Source organism: Etheostoma spectabile, chromosome 4, assembly GCF_008692095.1.
Source record: "Etheostoma spectabile isolate EspeVRDwgs_2016 chromosome 4, UIUC_Espe_1.0, whole genome shotgun sequence".
Taxonomy (NCBI): Eukaryota; Metazoa; Chordata; class Actinopteri; order Perciformes; family Percidae; genus Etheostoma; species Etheostoma spectabile.
In genome coordinates, this window is record NC_045736.1 from 16,842,994 (window position 1) to 16,852,282 (window position 9,289).

Consider the following 9,289-nt stretch of genomic DNA (forward strand, 5'->3'; position numbering starts at 1 on the left):
CACACACACACACACACACACACAATCTCAACTGATTATCCTCTGGATAACTAGTCTCTTTTTATTTTCTCTCAATTTTTTCTCTGCGTGGCATGTGGGCCCACTCGCGGTGTGAGACGCGTGTCTGCGTTATTCTCCGCATAGACAGTTGAAGAAATGGACCAACCGATCCCGTTTCCACTTTTCCGGTGACGGCTAGGTGTTACTGCGCAGCCTCCAACTGAGTTTGACGACTAAGATGTGACGTGGGCAACGTTTCTGAAAGTTGTATGTCTTCTGGTGGTTGTGCCAAGAGATATCTCCATCATTCCAATCAGCAGAGACGAAGGTATATGTTAGGAGATAACATAGATACAGACTAATTACTGCTAACTAACATACTAGTTAACGTTAGTAGTTAAACCTAAACAGCTGATGTAAGTCAATACTGACTGCGAGGCTTTTCCTGGCAATGCGTTTTTTTGTCAACAATGCGACAGCAAGTTGCGTGGTTATGACACATTTGTTAGCCTATTTTTACAAAATGTCTGCTACTAAGCCATAACATGAGGTTCAAAGTAATGGAGCCTTTTATACATTGTTGTGTCTTAGAAAGAAGAGGCTTACACCCTTGATTCTCTGACATGCACACACAATCACACCTGATAGACGACCATTTGTGCAAAACTAAAGTAACAAGCCAATTTTCAAAAATGTAGGGAGTAGAAAGTACCGATATTTGTGTTCAAATGTAAGGAGTAAAAGTAAAAAGTCGCCACCAAAATAAATAGTAAAGTAAAGTAAAAATATCTGAAAAATCTGCTTAAGTACATTAACAAAGTATTTGTACTTTCTTACTTCTCATCTCTGCTTCTTGTTGACGTTCCAAGTATTTTCAAACAAAACAACACTAGCTTGCCCTTCCCTCCTCCAATCCCCACCCCCTCCCTTCTGTGCATCCGCGTACTAACCCCCCACCCCCAAATCCTTCTTTCGGTTATTGGCTGGAACGCTGTTTGTGTATGCTTCGTGGTGCAGGTGGGCACAGTTGGTTTTTGTTACCGTTTGTACACCCTGGGATGGCTCTTGCTTCCTGCTTCTTGCAGTGCAGACGCTTTGCTGCTTGCTCCTGTCTCCATATTTTTGAGCAGCGGCTCTTGGATACTTATAAATTACTGGACTATACATTTTTTGTAGACATAGGCTATTGCCATATTTCAAAATATTCCTGCGTGACCTACCAATAGCTCAAGCCTGTCCTACAGTGACTGTAGGTAAAGCTAATAAGCAGCAATATGCCTCCCTTCTCTGGGGATGACTGCTAAAGAATCCTTAGTGCCTAACCCTAACCCTAACCCAATGTCCACAAGTAGGCTCATAGAGAGACAGCAATTCCTGTTTTTCAACTTTGTGAGGCAAAAAAGTGACAGTGGAGGGTGGATTTTTAAATCTATCTGCCACTGTGGCTGGTGGTTCAAAAAGTTATCGTGATATCGTGGCAGCACACCTAACTGTGAAGAACATTATACTGCATATAGGGTCACATGACATTTTAAAGCAACAATCTGCTAAACACAATCAGCTCTGTAAATGCAGAGGTATTTATCAGTGGCCCTATACCGCCAGTTAGAAGAGGAGCTGAGAGATTCAGCCGACTGTTGGCACTAAACAAATGATTTTCAAATGAATGTGCCGTCCATTCTCTGCAGTTCATTGAAAATTTCAAAATTTTCTGGGACCGCAGACATCTTTTTAAAGCAGATGGACTTTTCCTTAACAAGCAAGAAGTAAAGCTGTTCACCTCTAACCTACTTTACTTTCTGCACTACCCATCTGCTCCTTCCGCCAAGGACACGAGACAAGACAAATATAAACAAGAGGAAGACATAACAAAGTGCGGCAGTGATCCACCACAGCCTCCACCTGAGCAAAGATTTGACCGTGGGAGACCACAGAGCAGAGATGAGAAATCTCAACCCCCTTCTTCATCTGTCCAACACCCCTCAAATCCCCTTACCAACCCCGAAGCCTTTAAGGATCCATCGCTCTCTCCTTTCACCTTTTCCTCTCTTTCTACCATCCCCATGTTGGAGTTCACTGATCAGATGAAGCAGCTGGTTGATACCGGAACCAAATTTGCACCCCTTCCTTCCGCCATTGTTCAACACTGGCCAAATCTGAAATGCCAGGGACCTCTACCAGGATGGCAGCTAACTCCTTCTCCCCAGACTGATAAGGATGCTTGAGTGTGAAATCAAGCAAGTATTAATTGATATGTGCCTGGTCCAGGCTGCACACCTAGTGGCACTCATGACTCTTTCCAAGAAAAGCCCAGGCCCTGTGTGTTAAATTCTTCCTCAATTTATGTTGTGATAGGTAATAGAAAAAGAACAGCAAATAAGCACTTAACTGCAAACTTAGCAAATTTAGCATCCATTCCTCGTCAGCCATGGCTTGTCCCAAAAAATGAAAACACACTAACACTATACAAAACGTCAGGTCTTTGGCAGGAAAATTATTTTTAATCCATGATTTTATTATTAAGCACAATCTAGATTTTATGTTTTTTTACTGAAACCTGGTTAGACCACAAAAGCAGCGCTGCTATTCTCATTGAGACAGCTCCCCCTGACTTCAGTTTTATGAGTGAGAATAGAGTGAATAAGAAAGGAGGTGGGGTCGCCATTTTGTTTAACGACTCATTCCAATGTACGCAAATATCTTGTGAAAAAATTGCTTCTTTTGAATATGTGGCTCTTCAGCTGAGGTCCTCCCCTCAAGCTATATTTCTAAATATCCACAGGCCATCTAAATACTGTGCAACCTTTTTCGATGACTTTACTGAACAGCTGTCTATAATCTGTATTAACTTTGACTGTGTAATCATTGCAGGTGATTTTAAACATTCATGTTCACAACCCCCCGGACAGAGGGACCAAAGAACTGTGTTGTATTTTTGAGAGCTATAGACTGACTCAGCATGTGACAGAGTCCATACACAATAAGGGGCACACTCTGGACTTGATTATCGCCAAGGTTCTAAACATTTCCAAGGTTGTGGTGACTGACGTTGCTCTCTCTGATCATTCCTTTGTTTTCTTTAACGGCACTATCTCTATGCACAAAAGTGTCCAAACAAAGGTAATCAGAAAATGGTATATCACTGAAAACACCAGGGAATCATTCATTCAGCTTTTCTCCTCCTGACACGCCCTCTCTGGGGTCTAAATCACTGAGCTTGTAGATAATTTCAACTGGAAAATTACAAATGTTATTGATGCCATTGCTCCCACTAAGGTCAAAGTTGTCTCTGGTAAGAAAAGATCTTTTTGGAGAAATGTCATACTGGTTAGAACTGAAAAAAGAGAATAATAATAATAAATTAAATTTGTATAGCGCTTTTCCCAAGCTCAAAGTCGCTTAACAGAGCAGAAACAGTGTTAATTAAAAAAAAAAAAAAAAACTAAGGATATGTCAAAAAGCTGAACAAAGGTGGCGATAGGTTAACAAACCTTCCAGTACCACCAGCATCTGAACTTGTATCCACCAAGGCCTGCAGTGATTTTGCCTCCTTCTTCAAAGGCAAAATTCTAAAAATTAGACTAACAGTCAGTGCCTCCATATCAAGTACAGGATATGTGTCCAGGCAAAACAATTTCCAGTATGACATACAATCAACCATAAAAACCAGGAGGACATTATACAACATCTGAAAACCTCGTCCTGTTGCCTCGATATTCAACCAGCGGGCGTTTTCAAAAATGTTTTGAATTGTTTGGCTTCTGATCTTCTACATATTGTAAACACGTCTCTTCTCTCTTCCCACAGGCCCTGAAAACTGCAGTCATCAAGCCGCTATTAAAAAAGAACAAATCTAGACATGTCATTAATGAGCAAATATAAGCTGACATCCATATCCATTTTTAAGTAAAATTATTGACAAAGCGTTTTTTAACAACTGAACCTTATCTTGTCCCTAAACAATGGTTTTGATGCCTTCCAGTCTGGTTTTTGACCACACCACAGCACTGAGACGGCTTTTGTTAAAGTCTTTAATTACATCCACTTAAACACGGATTGTGGCAAAATTTCAGTGTTAGTATTACTTGATCTCAGTGCTGCATTTGAAACTGGTTTGAATCCTATTTAAAGAATAGGGACTACTTTGTGTCTATAGGTAATTATATATCTGAGCATACAAATATGACGTGCGGAGTTCCCCAAGGCTCCATTCTGAGGCCTCTTCTGTTTGACATCTACATGCTTCCACTGGCTCAGATTATGGAGAACAACAAAATAACTTACCATAGATATGCGGATAACACACAAATTTACATAACCTTATCTCAAGGGGACTATAGTTCAATACAAAAACTGACTAAGTGCATTGAACAAATTAATGACTAGATGTGCCAGAACTTCTTAAATTAAATGAAGGAAAAACTGAGGTGGTTGTTTTTGGAGCAAAAGAGGAACAGTTGAAAGTCAACGCTCAGCTTCTAACGACAATGCTAAAAACAACAGACAAAGCCAGAAATCTTGGTGTAGTCATGGACTCCGACCAGCCATATTGAGACAATTACAAAGTAAGTCTATTACCACCTTAAGAATGTATTAAGGATTAAAAGACTTATGTCTTAGCAGGATTTGGAAAAACTAGTCAATGTTTTTATCTTCAGTAGACATGACTTCTGTAACAGTGTCTTCACAAATAAAGCTGCCTTGCCTTACAGAGACCGTTTTTTTAACAGTGTGTTCTGGGAACAGGCAGCAAGTGTGGAGATGTTTGCTGTATGTGACAACAAATGTTCTAGTCTAAAACACGCGTGACATCGCTTGGAACACCTTGAAGACTATCAGCTACACACAACTCTCTCTGTATTTCTCAGTGTGGCTATGTTCAGAAGATTGTGTCGTCTGGCAACTTTTGCAGCTAGTAGTAGGCTGTGTAGTTATGTTTTAGAGTGTTTGTGTACATGTGTTGTGTTGTAGTGTGTATTTGCGTAGGAAGGTTTGTAGTTGTGTTGTAGAGTGTGTATATGCTTTGTAGTGTGTATTGGTATTGCAAGGTGTGTATTTGTGTTGTAGAGTGTGTATATGCGTTGTAGTGTGTATTTGTGTTGCAGGGTGTGTATTTGTGTTGTAGTGTGTGTGTATTTGTGTTGCAGGGTGTGTAGCTGTGTTGTAGAGTGTGTGTATATGTGTTGTAGTGTTTATTTGTGTTGCAGGGTATGTATTTGTGTTGTAGAGTGTGTGTATTTGTGTTGTAGTGTGTGTTAGCTGTATCAGTCATTTGCCTGGAGCCTAAGGCGTGGTGACGTTGGGTGGTGTGCGTGCATTGATGGTCAATGAAAAGCAGCAAAAATCGAGCATTAATGTGTCGCGCTGGGGTGTGGTTTTCAGACTTTAAGTACCACGGGGGACAAGTCTCAACTAGTCACCTTTTTTTTTTCCTTCTTGTTGCAGTTATTCTTATAGCTAGGTTGCATACGGTATGTTACTACGCGTTTTTTCTTGTTAAATTCTCGTTTCAAGGTGCCGAAATGTCTGGTAGTTTTTATGCCGTTTTTAGCTAGCTTGCTGGCTAGCTGTATCAGACTAAATCACATAAAACACAAAGGGGAAAACCTTTTAGGATTTCCAGACTATGTAGAGGAGACACAGAAGCCGATCATTTTTTATTTTCTTGTTTTTAATTAAATGAAGTGATTTAAGGAGCAAAAAAAAAGGAGAAAAAAAATTTCTAACTTAATTACCTGGAAGGAAGGTTTTCCCTTCTGCCATTTCTGTCTATACAAAAAAAAGTTTGCAAAACAAAACATTTACTGTATATTCTGTTCTTTGTAAATCTTTTATGCTAAGAGAGTAAGGTGAATCAAAAGGGTGACTATTTAAGTCCCTGAGAAATGTTTTAGTTTTCTCCCACTCAAAAATAGGTGTGATAGTGTTTCATCCGTATCACCACAGAAGGAACAAACACTGCTTATGTTTGCATTTCTGGCTACTGTAACATTTACGGGGAACATTTTATCAAGAATTTTTGATTTGAACCTACATACTCTATTTGTAATTCAGTATTTACTAGGTAACAACTAAGCTCTTTTCCAGTTAATACCAAGAATTAAAGATTCCCAGTAGAATTTCCCTCTAGGAGTTGTTCTTTTTCTAAATTGAAAGATATGACAAATATGGTTATTATCACATTTCTTATCTAGCACACTAACCCCATTTTAAATTAACTTATGATGTGTTACACTGTTCAACCCAAAAGACAGGTGACCTTTAATCAGGGTGTTAAATTCCCTAAATGGGGGCTTGGAAGCCATGACGCAACAAAATAAATGTTATGTTAAAATAGCGCAAGAACTATCAAATAAAGAAATAATGTTATGGATGCCACATTCAAACCATCTAGAGAAATCAAGGGATTTGTTTTTAACTGTAATGTCTGCATTGTTCCAAATAAGTGGTTTATGAGGCGAAAAGTTGTGAAGGAAACAGTTTCCAAATCAGAAGACACTGTTGGTGAAATTTAGATAACTTGATAGGTAATTTGGATGGAGCATAGTCAAAAAGGGAGGAAAGACCACCAACCCGGTTAAATATATGAATAGGAATAAAAACCACAAGGATATAGAATATATAATACATCTCCTCATACAACCAAGTCTAAATGAGTGTACGGTGGCTGTGAAGTCCAAAAAGTCTAAACCACCTTGTGCTTTACAGTCAGAAAGAACCTCCTTTTTTAAGTTTGTGAGGTTTATTTTTAAGAGGAAGTCGAAAAAGTTTTTATTAATCTGTTTTGTCATTTGATGATTATGTTGAAAAAATCTTACTATCACGTGTTCCTCGATTTGATGAAGACAAAGAGAGGCTGAGGGTCCAATTGTGAATCAAGAAAAGGGTTCTATCATATAAATGAGAAATTCAACAAAAGTACTGTTAATCAACATTCTCTTGACTTAGCCTAGTCTAAGACACCTGAGGGTTGGAGACAGAAGGTTACTTACTGGTGTGAGGAAAAAAGGCTTCTTTCTATATGTTAAATGCCAGACTTGACCTGATCAAGTCTTTAGAGTCAAAGGAAGAGAGGGGGAAGGTGAGAGACAGCAGGGCCGTCCTGTCCTCTTCGGGGGAAATACGGCATCCCTGTCGAATTCCACATTTTATCTCAAATCTATTAGTTGGATTGTGATTAATTATCACAGAACTATTTATGTCTTTATAAAGCATCTTAATAACATTATTAAAAGCATCACCAAAACCAAATCATTTAAGAGTCTTCAAAAGAAAAGTATGCCAAATAGTATCAAAGGCCTTGTAGAAACCTAGAAAAAGATTAAGATGTGATGATTTTCCATAAAGCCAGACTGTGATTCATAGATTAAGTCACCAAGGCCAGTTTTAAGGCTATTGGCATAAACTGAGGCTATTATTTTATTATCAGTAGTTAAGAGTGAAATTGGACACAAGTTGTCAACAAACCATGTGTCCTTACCCGGTTTAGGGATAAGTGAAATAATACCTTGTTTCATAGTGGTGGTCATCTCTTTCTGCTCCACACATCTTTATACATACAAAGCAGCAGAACCTCAACATGTTCCCAAAAATGTCCATCAAATTCTACAGAAAGCCGTCTGTACCAGGAGCCTTTCCTTTTTCCTGGAATGGATAGCTTTCATTATTTCAGCAGCTGTTACATTAGAATCACAAAGTTGTTCACAAAGTAATGTTCGGGATGTACTTACTTACTTCTTCAATAAACAAGGTGCAGTTACTGGGACTAAACTTGGAAGGGTATACATTTTTATAAAAAATGTGTGCCAAATTCTGAAATTTAAAAAAGATCAGTAGATTTGGGGCCATTCATATTAAGAGAAGTTAAAGCTTTTCTTTGACCATCTCTTTTCTCTTGTGCAAAAAAAACAAACATCTTACTATCAAACTCTTCTAGCCATTTGGCCCTTGATCTTATAAAGGCCCCTCGGGCTAAATGCAAATAGAACTCCTCAAGTTGTAAGTTAAGCCTTTTAATTTCTATTTTTCTTCTTCATTAATAGTATATTTAGATAATTCATTTATCAAGTAATTTAGTTTACATGACTTTGATTAGCTTTTAACAATCACTCAATAGCAATACATCTGGTCTTGTACTTAAAGAACCCCCATTTTTTGTTTATTCACGGTACAATGAGGCCCAATATGGCATAAACGTTTTTTCAGTTATTCTCTGACGGAGTATGCAATCAAACCGGTTTCAGTGTTCCCAAACTCTAATAATTACTGTTGCAAACCACAGTTTTTATATTTACCATATTTTGTGGAATGTCCTGTAAGTGTATCTGCCTAGTTTGACTGTGTTATTTTAATGCAGTTTGGTAGGCCTACTTCTGTAAGTATACATTATGTAGGTAGGTGTTGTCATGGTGTGGTGGTCAGTCACAGACTAACTACTTTTTACCTGAGAAAGATCAACTGTGGTTGAAACAGTTGTGGTACAATGAATTCACATAACTACAAGACAGAGGTGTGCCACTTCTGGTACGCCAGGTTCAGATCCCCGTGGTTACACATCTTCACTTTGTTTCTTGGGTGTTTAATATGTTCCTGACAAAAATATGCACATTAATGCTTGATGTTAGCTGCTATTCATTGGCAATCAATGCACGCACACCACCCAACGTCACCACGCCTTAGGCTCCAGGCAAATGACTGATACAGCTAAAACACACTACAACACAAATACACACACTCTACAACACAAATACATGCCCTGCAACACAAATACACACTACAACACATATACACACACTCTACAACACAACTACACACACTACAACACAAATACATACCCTGCAACACAAATACACACTACAACGCATATACACACTCTACAACACAAATACACACACAACACAAATGCACACCCTGCAATACCAATACACACTACAACGCATATACACACTCTACAACACAACTACACACCCTTCTACGCAAATACACACTACAAAACAAATACACACTACAACACATAAACACACTACAACACGTAAACACACTTCAACACAAATAAATACACTATAAAGACATTTGGCCCATAAACTGAACACTCAGTATCAGTATTATTATTTATATCACATTATTGTTTATATTATATTATTATAGTTTAATTTATATATATTGTATTATTATTGAATTATTATTTATATTATTATAGCATTATTATTCATATCATATTAAATTATTATAGAATTATGATTTATGATATCACAGTATTATTTTTCATATCATATTAAATTATTAAAGG